The sequence below is a fragment of the Populus alba genome, chromosome 3, assembly GCF_005239225.2.
Source record: "Populus alba chromosome 3, ASM523922v2, whole genome shotgun sequence".
NCBI lineage: Eukaryota > Viridiplantae > Streptophyta > Magnoliopsida > Malpighiales > Salicaceae > Populus > Populus alba.
Genome location: NC_133286.1, coordinates 13,179,189 through 13,193,582, shown reverse-complemented (window position 1 = coordinate 13,193,582; position 14,394 = coordinate 13,179,189). Strand labels below are relative to the sequence as shown.

At 31.2% G+C, this 14,394-nt stretch overlaps 3 pseudogenes; all 3 read left to right on the top strand.

Annotated features, from left to right (window-relative positions):
* The first annotated feature begins 10,862 nt into the window (after nt 1-10,862).
* Nucleotides 10,863-10,944, top strand: LOC118051774 (small nucleolar RNA snoR64a; annotated as a pseudogene).
* A 125-nt stretch (nt 10,945-11,069) lies between these two features.
* On the top strand, nt 11,070-11,153 carry LOC118051775 (small nucleolar RNA snoR64a; annotated as a pseudogene).
* A 39-nt stretch (nt 11,154-11,192) lies between these two features.
* On the top strand, nt 11,193-13,494 carry LOC118051767 (rhomboid-like protein 19; annotated as a pseudogene).
* The last annotated feature ends 900 nt before the right edge of the window (nt 13,495-14,394 follow it).

The window sequence follows — 14,394 nt, the reverse complement described above, 5'->3', positions numbered from 1 at the left end:
GATGAGAAAAGGATGCGAATAAAGATCAAAGCTTAATCAAAAGTCCTGAACTTTAACCTCACCCCAGATGACAATCTGGAAAAAAAAAGGAGTGTTAACAAAAAAAGGGGGTTGTGTAACATCAATCATAAAATCAATGAAGGAGATTATCGGATTTACCAGAAACAGTGGTTAATAGAACTTCGCCATGAAAATAAACTGTGTTGTCGATTGCCTACTTGCTGGGGGGAGGGGTGTAAAAATAGAAGGGGGTTGGTGAGATTTAAGAATTTTGGTGATTTGAGAATTCTTGTAATTTTAGGCAGTAGGAATCTTTGAAATTAAATTTCTTTTTCCTTAAATATACACAACTTGAGAAATGTAGGTCTTGCGTGCGTGTCTTGCATAGCAAAAAACTTTTTTTTTTTTTAAGCTTATTTCTTCATTTATTCCATATTTAGTTAACTATAATTTTCATAAGTATAAGTTCATTTGTTTTTTTTTAAAAAATAAAAATTACTATTTATTCTCAATGAAATTGCTAAGAAAATAGCTATTTTTTTGCCCAACTTAAATAAAAATAAGTTAATAGAATGATCATAATAAATAAAACTAAAATTAACCAAAGATAAGAAACGAACAGGTGGGCACAATAACTAGTTAGAAAAGAGAAAATGAAAAATAAATAAATAAAAAAAGCTAGAATATCTCTTTGACCTTTGAAAAGTTATCAATAAAATAACTTTATAAACAGAAAGCCACCTTTAAAGATTATAATGAATAACATGAGATTCCTAAAAGTGATGATATGCTCACCTACTATCTCGTGTAATGCATGTATCGGCAATAAAAATTTCACCCTCTAAGCAATTTTAACACATGTATTAGGAATTAAAAAATATAATCTTGTTAGCGCGTGTAGCACAAACACCAAACAAAAACAATTTTACTCCTAGCAGATTACATTGCAACATCTATATATCTAGATGGTCGTATATTATGCTAGTTTAATACTTATTTTTTTTTTTAGTTTAACGTGGGTGTCCGAGCCAGCTTGGCGCACCTCGATTAATTTCCACGGGCCTGAAATTAACGACCATGTAAGTCTCTAGTGCCATCATATGAGCAATAGGACTCAAACCTGAACCAGAGAAAGAAACTCTTGATCCCAAGTTCTTACCAACAGGTCACCACCTAGATATTTTAATACTTATTATGCTAGTTTTAATACTTATTTCCATCTATTATAGTTTGGATTTTTTGTCTCGGGGGTCATTAAACAACATAAGGGGTAAAAAAGAAAAGTATGCTAGGACCTACCAATATAACATGGGATTGTTTGTTGTCCATTGAAATTAAAAAAAAAAAAAGAAAAAAAAAAAAAGAGAGAGAATCTTGGAAGATTTGAGAGCCAAAGTAGCAATGAAAAGTGGTAGCTAAGGACTTGGATTTGGACAAAAAAATATTTCCAACACGGCTTATTTGTAAAAACGTGGATTTCAAGCCAAGAAACAGAGAGAGACGTGGCTGCGATGGCTCTCTTGTACTATAACAATAAAATCCAGTCTTCTTGGGGTCTCTGTTCATTTCACCATGTGATTTCGGGTGAGTTTTGAGTAGTAGAGACTAGAGACTATGGAAAGCGTTGGAGTGATGGAAATTTATGTGAGCTCAAACCTCAAATAACTCTCCTCGAACTTAATACCAACTCTTAATCGAGACTCCGAAAATCTTTTTTAAGCCTAATTTAGGTTTCTCAAAAGCAAAAATAATTCAAGAGATTTTCAATTGAGTCCTCCATTCATATCCATTGTTGAATTCCGTAATTTCTTTAATAAGAAAAAATCATTTATAGAAAGCGTGATGGTTTTTTTTGTTGAAATTGGTGAAGGGCTTGGAAAATTCAATAGAAACTTATTGAAAAATCTAGATACCTAATTGCGTGATTTATAGTTTTTTATTTGCATAATCTTTTTCTACCTAATAAATCAGGTTTCATACAGTACATAACAATTAGATTCAATGCTCTCATCCAAGATACTATCTTTCATAAAATAAAAAGAGTGATAGTTATATTTTTACCATTTCCACTCCATATAAATCATTTCCCATTTTTTGTTATAGAATGAAATAATTAACTTTTATAGCATTTACATACCTTCATTTACGTTTAAAATTTCGATGATTCAGCAAAACAAACATTATAACTTCATGATAATTAATTAGCAAAACGTATGTGGTGTGCATATTCTTAACGCAAAATTTTGGTTGGTGAAGCTCGATATGAAACTCGTTCTCTCATTATAATAAGTTCAAGTTCTTCTAATATTAATTATCACATATTTTAATGTTCTTAAATGGTATACGATGATCAATATATTTCAAAAAATTAATTTTTATCCTAAGTCTTTTTTTTAAAGTTCAAATGCACAGAGATAAACCAATAATAAATGAGTAAGGTTTACATCCATACCCAACATACCAAGGTCGGACATAATGTTAAGTCCAAATGGCTTATAGGTGCAATGTCTTTGGATGTGGTTAAGAACAGAGCTCAGGTGAGTAGAGGTTTGACAAGCTATCAGACTCAATATTTTTGAGTTCAACTAGACACTGAGCCCAAACAAACATGGATTTGACAAGCTGTCATACCTAATATTCTTGGATTCATTTACCCGCTAAGCTCAAACAAACATGGGTCTGATGAGCTGTCAAATCTAATATTGCTGGATTCAACTACACACTAAGCCCCAACTGACATGGACTAGCGATGTGTCAAACAACATCCTTGGGTTCAACTAGACACTGAGTCAAAGCGAACATCATCTAGCAAGCTGTTAGACCCGATATCTCTAGGTTCAGTTATATACAAAGCCCTAGACCATGAGTCTAGCGAGCCCGCTACCAAACTCGATGTTCTTGGATCAACTATACACTGAGCTCAAGCGAACATGAGTTTGACAAGCTATTAGACTCACCGCTCATGAGCTTAGCCGGTGAGCTTAGCATTATGCCAAGCCGAAGTGGGTATGGGCTGGTGATTAATTTGACAAAATTATTAAATCACCCTCATATATATTACATATATATTAAATTTAAAAATTATGTAGAAATTGATCTTTTCTCTCTTAGAGTGAGAATTCTCTCTCTTTCTAAACCTAAATTACCAAATCTTGAACATAAAATCTATTGTTTTTAAATTGATTTCTTACACATTTCTTCCCAAGAGCACTGAAGGGTTCGCTGTATTGTCACCATGAAAATCTAGGATTTTGGTGGCGGCTAATTCTCTCTAATACAAAGGAGCTGGTTTTTAGGGTTTTCATTTAATTGATCATTTTTGGAGTAATACAGCAGGATATCTATTATTCATTTAACTAAATATTGGTGAGGGAGGATACGGCAAAGTTTTTGAAGCGATTCTAGCCGATGACACCAATCAAAAGCTAGGTTTTGGCAATTGGCAGTATTCACTATGTGAACTTTGTAAGAATTCTTGATTTTTGTTCTAACAAGTCATTTGATGAGAACGTCAGTTTTGTTATGAGAATGGCTCAACTAGCAAAAATCAAACTATAATGTTTCAAATCCATGGACAATTTACCAAATGCTCCTTCTGCAATCTCAATACGAAAAACGCAATGATTCAATAATAGCTTTTGGAAAAGATTTTTGTGGGCATAAAGAACATGTTTTCAATTCTATGGCATTTGTGTTGATGAAAATCGTGAAATTGAGGATGATTTTGCATTATAGGCAAACTATTTGATGAAGTAACAAGTTTTATTTCTTTTATAACTATTGACAAAGTTATAATATTAATATTGCAAGAGCTTTTTAATCATTAAATGAAAATAACAATATTGTAAATTTAATTTTTTTTGTCCCAGGGAAAGAATGTAAAGTGTTATGGGCACATAAAAGTTCAAGATATAAATTATATAATTTTTCAAAGTATAGCATGTAAGTGAAAAAAAATATCAAATTACAGGATGGTTAAGATAATTTTTTTTATTAATTTTTTCTTCAATCATTACTAATATTGTAATTATTTTTCTCTTTTCAACTAAAAAATTTACCTTTGAATTTTATGAACAGTACTTTAAACATCTTTAAAAACTAACTTCTATACTTTTAAATAATTATTATCATAATAATTATTCCTATAATATATTTTTTTATTTTTTAAAACCCATATTAAACGCCACATTTTTTTCATGAAATGATAATTGAGGCAATTTACAACACCATACAAATCTAACTAGTATTGTTAATAAACATGTCTTGGCTTTTCTTCCTGGTTTAGTGTTGGGTAACACAAATCAATAGATAAATTAGAAAAAATTACCCCAAGTTCAAATTACATTTTGCCTGTATTATTTTATAATAACACATCCTCGATCAACAAAAAATTTTCAAATCACATCAAATAATTAAATTAACATTATATATATTACATCAATAAACCCGCAAACAAATAAACACAAAACCCATTCTCTTTGTGCTTGTGAGTTTTTTTTACACAAAAGCTCCCTACTAAATTCTATAAACTCTCAGCTTGTTGAACATTTAAATCTATAAAATCAAAGTTCGGGTGCTTCATAGTCAATTGTCTTTGTATTCTAGTATTTGTTCACGTCTCAGTTATGAAATGTATCTCATGTATTGCTATCGTTCTCCGCAAAATCAAGGTATGTCATCTCTCTTGTTTTCTTGAATCTAGATTTCAATAATCAAGTTAGTGGGTTTAATGATTGTTTAATTATTTTTATTTCCTTAGAATATTGTTTTGGTTTACTTGATTAAAATTAGGTGAAATCCGTAGTTCTTTAAGTAACCGTGGAACCCGTAAATCCCTTAGTTATTTTCTTGTTCATTCTTTGATGTTCAGAAACTTGATTGGGTTTAGGAAAGTGGGAAAATGATTTGGATTGTTTTCTTTAGAACCTAAAAAATCCTCAATTTAAAAATCAAGGTTATTGTTAATATGGTGATTCATTTTTTGTTTTTTCACTGTAACGTATTTAATTGGTGTTTAATTGTGCAGGAAATGAAAAGTCAAGCATTATTTTACACCATGAAATTACTTCATACATTATGAGAAACTTCTTCTGTGAGTATATGTCTTACATAAACCTATTATTTATTTGCAAGCAAGTTTATGATGTTGACATGCATGGGTTTAGCATAAAAGGATAACAGAGGTAATAAAATAGTTGGTAATACCTTGATAATGTGAAAAATTATCTCAATTTAATAGCTTAAACTGTTAGGTAAGGTTTCAATATATGATTTATATTATTATCTAACACATCTTTTCAAGTGAAAACATTTTGGGTTTGAAACTTGCACAGGTTCATATAACTTTGTGCTTAATTTTTATCAAATAAATAGGTATGGTGAGATTCGAACTCGTGACTGCTTGGTCATTAAAGCTCTGATACCATGTCAAAATCATCTCAACCCAATAGTTTAAGTTGTTAGGTAATGTTCCAATATATAATTTATATTATTCTCTAACAGACAATATAAATATTAAATATGCATAAAGTTGAAGAAAAAGGAAAAAATGCACATTTATGTTGATGCGATCTTAATGTTACTCACTATAAATGAAAATGCTTTAGTGTTATTAATACAATTTTTTATAGGATTATCACGGTCTTATGACTTACATGTGGATTATTCAAGTTAATCTAGATTGACCCGAAACGATTCAATATGTTTTTATTTTAATATTTTTTAAAAAATAACATTTTAAACAATTATTTTGAGTCAAATCATGTTTTTACTGGTTGTTTAATTTGTTTTTTGAACTCATTAAATTGATCAAATTATATTAAATTAATCCACATATTTTTTTTTTTAAATTATGCTAAAAAAACATTAGCAATAAAAATATATTTTTTCATTATAAAAAAAACTTTTATTCAACCCAATAATATAGTGTGGAACAATTATCTAGTGAATAGACTAATATAAGAAGCAAATATACAGCCAAGAATATATCGAGTCACAGCAGATATCGGTGCCACCGGCCAAGGCAATGTAAGGTCAATACTTAATAGAGTACATACAGCTAACTTGAATTTAAGTATTCGATAGCTGTTGTGCACAGATTGGGTAGTCCGTTTGAGGGAAGCTAATCAAGTGGCCGACTGATTACCAAACGACGCCTTTGATCTGGATGTTAGCACCCATTATCTTCCACAACCACCAGCTGATTGTCCTTTGACTGGGTGGTTCAACTTATTTTATGTATCTGGCTGGGTGGATCCCGCTAGAGGATATTGGTGGGGTTTCTTTTTCCCCGTTATTGCTTAGTTTCATTTTGTTTTTTAGCTTTTCCTCTTAATAAAAAAAAAAACAAACACAGTTAATTCCTTTTATTCTAATATATCTTGCGAGACCATGTCAAGATTTAAGTTTAGATTCAACAATGTTTGACGATCATATCTATTTTAAAATCATGAAAGTTCATGAAAGATGTTCATTATTTTTTTTGTTAATTATTACAAGTTTTCCTTTTCTTATTTTGATGATATTCTAAAATTCAAGATACTTAAAAATATAATTTTTTAATGATTAAATAATAAAATGATCAAGCATTCATGTTGATACATCCATTCTCCGTAGCAAAAATAAAAAAGTACTAGCTAGGTGTAAGAATCTTAATACCTTTTAAAACAATCCCTTCGAGGTGAAGGCCCTTGTATGCTTAAATCAATATTTTTTATAGAGAAAAAGTATTAAGAAATATGTAAATGAATATTAAATTTTAAAAAATAATGTTGTTTATTCTTGTTTTTTATAAGAAAAATAAGTGTTATACGAAAATGATATGTTGTATGTTGAGAATGAAAAATGTAAACCCTTTACTTGAGTGATTTAAAAGATATTTATACCTCATAAATTTTATTTTTTTGTTTGAATGGAGTTGGAGAGTCATTTTATCTTTATATTATTAATGAAGGATAAACATCTATTATACAAATATTAATTAAGGATAAATATCCCTAACTCATATGCTAACGGGGGATAAATATCTCTAACACGTTATAGGAGACTCTTTTGTACATCTGGAGAAGTAGATTGAGAAGGATCTAGGCTAGAAATCTTAGGTTAGATAAAAAAAGAACAAACAAACAAACCAATTGGACTTAGTGTTGGATCCAAGCCATATGACAAGCTTAAGAGGCAATAGATATGCATTCAGCCTAGATGCATGGCCTAGACCCAAAAGGTGCAAACCACGCACCTGACATTTAGGCTTAGGCATGATGCTTGAACCCACGAGTGCAAGCCTAACACTTAGGCTGAGGTGTAATGCTCGGGCCTAAATGTGTCAAGCAACATGCCTAGCATTTGGGTCCAATCTCATAACCAAGGCTCAATTCTATTTTAAATGAACCTCCAAAGCTTGGTCCATTATTAAAACATGTTTGAGCCGACAAAAAATCATTTAAGAAATGTTCATATATCCTAGTCCATCAATAATTCCTTGAGTTTTTGTGGTAAAAATATATAAAAACTTAAAGATAGATTTGATTTTTTTGGCGGAGTTCTCAATTTTTCTCTATATAAAAAGATGGATGGATATCTCTAGGCACATAGTCAAAGTATTTGCATGAAGAGGTTTCACGAATAAAAGAATGCTTCTTTTAAATAAATAAATAAATAAAAAACAAGTTAAACACATTATGACGATGTTGGCTTTAACTTTAGGGATCTGCCAAAGGCAATGACATGTGTCATTGATCTGGCAGGGCATGAGGGAGGCCTTCCACTGTATAAGGACTTCCTCACATTCCATTTCATTTCACACTAGAAGTTCCGCTCTCTAAATTTCTCTACGCCATCTTGCCAAGTAGTTCTAAGGTGTGAATTGTGTACCTAGTGGGAAGTAATTATATGGAATGTATGGGATTTGCATGGTGTGTGGTACATGAAGACTTGTTTGAGGTAACCATTCATACTTAGTGTGTTAAATGATTGTGAAAATGGATTTTGTCACACTGTTATGTCGGCTAAGACTCTAAAATAAAAAAGAAAATAAATCGTGTACAATTAAGAGTCGTCATTTAGTAATTAAATAAAATTAGGGATCCTAAAATATACATTGGTTCCAATGATTCAAGTAAGGGGTTAATTATGCTTAATGGAACGATATCACCTTTACAACATACTTTCTTACAAAAGTTATCTTTATAATGTGTTTTCTCCTAAATTTATTTTTGTGATTGCTATTAATTATCTTGATTGTTTTTAGCTTTTTTTTATGTATTTAATTTCTAATTATTTTATGAAAAATTGATGTCAATCTTTAAACATGTAGAAAATGACATCAGTCTTTAAAATTAGAAGACTTATAAAAAGCTTTGGTATTTATCCCTAAAAAATAAATATTATGTTTTAAATCGTTAAAAATAGACAACTTGTTTGTTGCTTAATTTGAAGGTTGACATTAGTCTTTAAACATGTCATAAAATGACATAAATCTCTAAAAAATAGAAGAGTCATAATTTTTTTTTTGACATTTATCCCTAAAAAAGGGAGTTTACATCAAAATTGTTAAAAATAAATATCAAAACTATATGAATGATGAGAAATAGCTTTCGGACCTATAAAGAGTGGTAAAATGGGCTTTAGCTCTGTTGTTCAAAAAATCTTGTAAACTGAGAATTTTATCATTATTTATTTATTTATTTATTTTTTAAAAAAATATAGTTTTTTTGGTTTTTTTTTTTTGCAGGTGTAAAGGACCATTTTATTTAGGTTAAGTTTTTAATGAACTTGATATACTTGTTATCAAGCTTAAAAACGCTTGCGACAAAAAAATATTTTTTTTGTACAAATGCCAAAAACATGTTTTTATTTTTATTTTTTTCTTTTTATCTTAAAATGGTATTTAAGAAAAAAAAGAAACTATATTTATTATGCTTTTTCTAAGCTTGGCTATATTGAAAATTAAAAACAAATGTTTAATTTTTTTTTATAGTGCTATCTTTTTAATTTGTTCTAACAGAAAATAAAATCATGAACCATATCCATACATTCTCTTTCAGTAATTAACACACAAACACTATAATCACACACATTTATACGTAATCAAATACAATAAATCAATCAAAGGTTGCAATAAAAATTTTTTATTGTTGGTATTTCAATTTTAATTTTAATTATTTTGATTTTTAATTTTTATTCTTGATCCTTTTGTTGAATTTTTATTTTTTTAATTTTATTATTTCATCCCAATCTATAAATATTATATTTTTCAATTTGATTCTTATTCTTTTGATTTTTAATTTTCATCTTTGATCTCTTGTAAAAATTTTATTTGTTTTAAATTTCATTATTTAATCCAAATTGATGGTATTATGTTTTTTGACTTGGTCCTCATCATTTTGATTTCTAATTTTTTTTTTTCTAGGCCTTTCAGAAAAAAAAAATATATTATTCTTTTCAACTTCATCATTGAATCATAATTTTTTTTATGTCAATCTTAATCCTTATTCTTTTTATTTTCTTAATCCTTTTGCTAAATTGATTTTTCTTTTTAATTTCACAATTTAATCAAATTTAAAATTTATTTGATATTTGAATTTTGATCCCCATTCTTTTAACTGTTATTCTTTTAATTCTTTTTGCTAAATTGATTTTTATTTTTTAATTTCATCATTGAATATCTAATTGATTGAGAATTAGATTTCATGTTTTTTTTTTAAATATGGTATTTTGGGTCTAATAACCTAGGTTCACGAGTTTGAAAAGTTAACACTGTTTTTTTTTTTAAAAAAAAAAAGACTTTATAATTCTCTTTATTTTTTTATTGAGTTATTCAAATCTCATGATCTGGACTGCAGGTTTAGTGGCTGTTTGGCAATGCTAGTGCGGCTGCGGTTTGCCAAAAAAGCAGTAAACAGCTGTTTGGTTAACCACGAACCACAGGTTATTTGTACGTGGGTCCCACTAGAAAATGCGTTTCAATTGTCAAAAATGAAAAGCAATTATCTTTTGCTTTTCATGCGTTTCTGCTCTCTCTCATCACCGACAATTTGTAATTGCTTTCTCTAACAGATCTCTCTGTCCCTCATCAATTGAAAATAACCCAATTTCTCAACGGTCACAACAAACACTGGAAGTGTAGATCTTTCATGCGGTTTCCTACGCCCAGTTTCACTACGCCCAAAATTTCACCCAAAATTTCTTCACTGCGCCCAGTTTCCTTCACCTCTCAACTCACCACCGAACTTTCCCAACCACGGATTACGGTCAACCTCTAAAACTTTCTCTAACGGTTTGCAGATCAATTTGATGAACTAAAAAAACCCCAATTTCCTTCCCCAAACCTTTCTCCTCTCTCTTCTCTTGCTACAACCCCGTTTCTATTTGCCCTAACCACCAAACGCCGGACAACCTTCCTCCTCCTCTGTCCATTCATTTCAAACACAAACGTTAGGTCCACGGACAAAAACCAAGAGATTGGTCCCGGGAAAGGTCCACGAGCGAGATACCAGGTATTGTCTGTTCCCTTTGTCAATTCTAATTTCTCATGTTTCTCAAACTCTAATTTCTGTAATGGTTTTTGATTTTGCAGAACACAGCTGCAACACCGCTGCCAGAACAAAAACGCAGAAAGTGAGGTAAGTTCCTCCCTCATCTTTCATTTTCGATTTTTTTCATTGCTGCTGCATGCTCGATTATAAATTTTTTGATTTGTAAATCTTTATAAAGGGACACTAATGGCGTTCTGAAAAACTCAGCCCTAAACCGCCGTTCACCTTCTCCAAAACCCCCTTTTATCTTCCCTCTTCTAATTATTGCATTACTTTAAACAATTCCTTGAATTTATTTTTTTTCAATCTGGAGAGGCAAATGACGAATCTTTTTGAATTGTTGAATGCTCAGACTCTTATTTGGGTTTGGGTTCTTATGATTAGATTCTTGAATAGGAAGATCTGATGCTCTCTATGTTTCTGCTTTTGTCTTCAAGTCTCGGCTTCAATGGGTTTTTCTTAATTACTGGCAGCCAATGATGACAATACTATTTTCATGGTTTTTTTTTTTCAATCTGGAGAGGCAGATGACGAATCTTTTGAAATTGTTGAATGCTCTGCTTCTTATTTAGGTTTCGGTTCTTATGATTTAGCTTCTTGAATAGGAAGATCTGATGCTCTCTATGTTTCTGCTTTTGTCTTCAAGTCTCGGCTTCAATGGGTTTTTCTTAATTACTGGCAGCCAATGATGACAATACTATTTTCATGGTTTTTTTTTCAATCTGGAAAGGCAAATGACCAATCTTTTGAATTGTTGAATGCTCTGCCTCTTATCTTTGTTTACAGGATTCACGAGGCTATGCAAAGGTCTCGCAGTGGTTCTCGTCGCTGGTCACATTGTTGTTCAGATTTTCCCCTCCGCTGTTAACTATCTTGCTCTTATTCCTGCCAGGTAACGAACTTTTCAATTCTTGAATTCCTTGCGGTTTTGTTTTTCAGATTTCAATCAGTAGAGTAAAGTGGAAAAATGGTGTTTAGAAATAACATGTTATTGATTAAAGATGGTAAAGGATCCGGAAATGGTAACGTGAGGCAGGCAGATACTAGAAGCAATAACACACACACACTTACAGCGTAGACTCGAGTTAAAAAGAGTTACTAATTGAATCCTGTTATATCCATGAACTTGTACATACCTTTCTTGATTATTTCAATGTTGATTTGATGGATTTTTTTTCTTGTTCTTAGTCCTGGAGGAAGCAGCTTGAAAGAGAGGGCTGCATTGCCTGGCAAGCTGGATCTTTTCTGAGAATATTTTTTTAACACTATAGTTTAGGATTTAACTGGATAATTGATTATGAATCTAGTTCTTTTTTTTTTAATTACTTAAAAATCATAAAAACAATGTGTTGGACCAGTGCTGCAAGTCAAATATCTTCCAACCATAATATTTGGCACTTATATGAGCTAGATTTACTTGAGATACTTTCATAGGAAACCAGAAACAAAACTAAGGGGTGATCCAAGTGATGATTTTGCATTCTCATCCTTCTTCCCTGACTTCCTCAGGTGTTTTCTCCTTTTCTTTTAATACACTAGGTTTTTAGTCCATGGAATATATGAGTTTGTTTACGTGCTTCCATCTGTCTCTTATCTGTTTTCAGGCCAGTCATTGATCCTATTGCATCAATATTCCATCGGATGCTTTGTGGTAGATTCGAAACTTCTATTGAAGCCCATGGTTACACCTTGGGAGGTGCTCCATTGCCTGGTTCTGATCCCATCGAGGCATCTAGGAGGAGGTAAGTTTATCCACTCAATTTAAAACTTTGGATAAGGATATGTGTCCCTTTCACATACTAGGAAATTGTTAAATCATCCCAATTTATTTGAAAATGACACTTCAATACGATCTCTGCTGTGACATTCTAGGGTTATGTGTATTGGTATCCTTGTAACAGCAGAGATGAAGAATGCATTTTTTTTAAAATAGAAAAATGAACCCAAAGGAACAATTAAACAGTGATACAAAGTCCTGGACACCTTCAATTACATGTAATATTAAGCACATAGTCATAGTAATTAAGTTTTTACAGGTGGCAAAAAGTTATAGTTTCTGATCAATCTTCCCCTTGCAGAGAAAGAGGAGCTAGAGCACTGGAAGAGAGATTGGCAGCTGAGAGGTTGGCCACTGCACGGAGTGCTGAAGAGTTGAAAAAGGATGCCTCAGAGAATGTTTGATTGCTCAACTTCACTTTCAAACATAAACAACAAATGCAAAATTGTATCTTTTATGACCACTACAGAGTTTGTGCAGTACTTGGAAAGAAGTCTTTTGGGTTGGTTTCCATATTACAGTTTCTTCATGCATATTTCTGTCGATTATCATTCTTATAGTAAAATCATTCCTATATCCTTGTTTTTTTTTTTCTTGAACAATGACTGTTCTTGCCTTCGCCACATATAGAGCAGAAATCCTGAAGAACTATCCCTGGGATGGCTTTGCAGAAATAGATGGAAATTTTTTATCTGCCAACGCAAGTTGCTTTCCCAGAAATATGCGTAACCATCAAGATTTTTTCGGTGGATGGGCTTTTGTTTCCAGCTAGGACCCGTTTTTTATTACAGGTGTTGAAACTCTACGCCACTGTTCATTATTGGATCACAATTTAAGATTGGTAGACTGCCTACCATGTTTCGTTTGACACGAGCCTTCTTTTGAATTCACTGGGATGGACACAATAATGGAATTGGTTGGGAAGATCCGGATCTCAAGATGGCCTGTCGTTTTCAGTTGCTTCCAATTTAATTGCGCACACAAAATCTTAGGAACTGGAGGTGCATTTGCCAAACTTTCTGTTAAAAGTTGGCCTTGGTCCTGGATTCGCTGCCCCGTTCCTCCTTCACATGGGAAAGAAATTGCGTGCCTGAAACCAGTAAGAATAAAGAAATTGCAAGATGATAAATTGATTTGAGAACGCGGAGATACGTCGACGCGATGGAATTGTAAATAGTTTGATGGAACAATAAAGGAGTACATTAATGTATAATGATTTTTCATTTTGTTATGTACTCATAATTACAAAACACCTATGTTTTGGAATTATATGTCTTATGTCTATATATGTCCTTTTAATTAATTCAAATCAAATATAAAACACAAACCATGTTACGTGTTTGGGAGTGTGGTTGTTGTTGCTTTTCGAAGTGTTTTTCATTAAAAAAAACATGTCAATAATATTTTTATTATTTCTTAAAAATCATTTTGGATATCAGCACATCAAAATGATTTGAAAACATACTAATAATTCAAAGCAAAAAAAAAAAAAATCTAATTTTTTTGAAAAGTGCTTTTTGAACCACGGTTTTACCAAACACAAAACTGTTTTTTTTCTACCACAATTTCAACCACAGTTTTTTAACCAAACACAAGAAACTGCTTTTTTTTAAACCACAACTTCAACCACAGTTTTAACCAAACACCAACTTTTTTTTAAATCAACCTCACAAAAAGTACTTTTTATCAAACTACTTTTTTTAAACCGCAACCACAAAAGCTACCACAATACCAAACACACCCTTAGTGGGATATCCTGAGTTAACTCAACCTTGATTATCGGGGTTATAGGTTTGTCATGCTAACTCGGGTTAATCAAGATTATTTTTTTAATGTTGTTTTTTACTCCATTTTGTTCTTTCATATTTAATGGACTGAGATTTGATATACATCGTTTGTTTCATTTTGAAAAAAATATTTTTTTCTGCAGTTATCATAATTACTTCTTTTTTTTAAATTGATCCATCAACTATTGTTTTTTATTTTTATTTTGTCTAATTACATTAAAATCATGTTATTTAATCTAATTTGATATATGATCCAACTTATATATATTTTTTTAAAATATATTCATGACAGTTG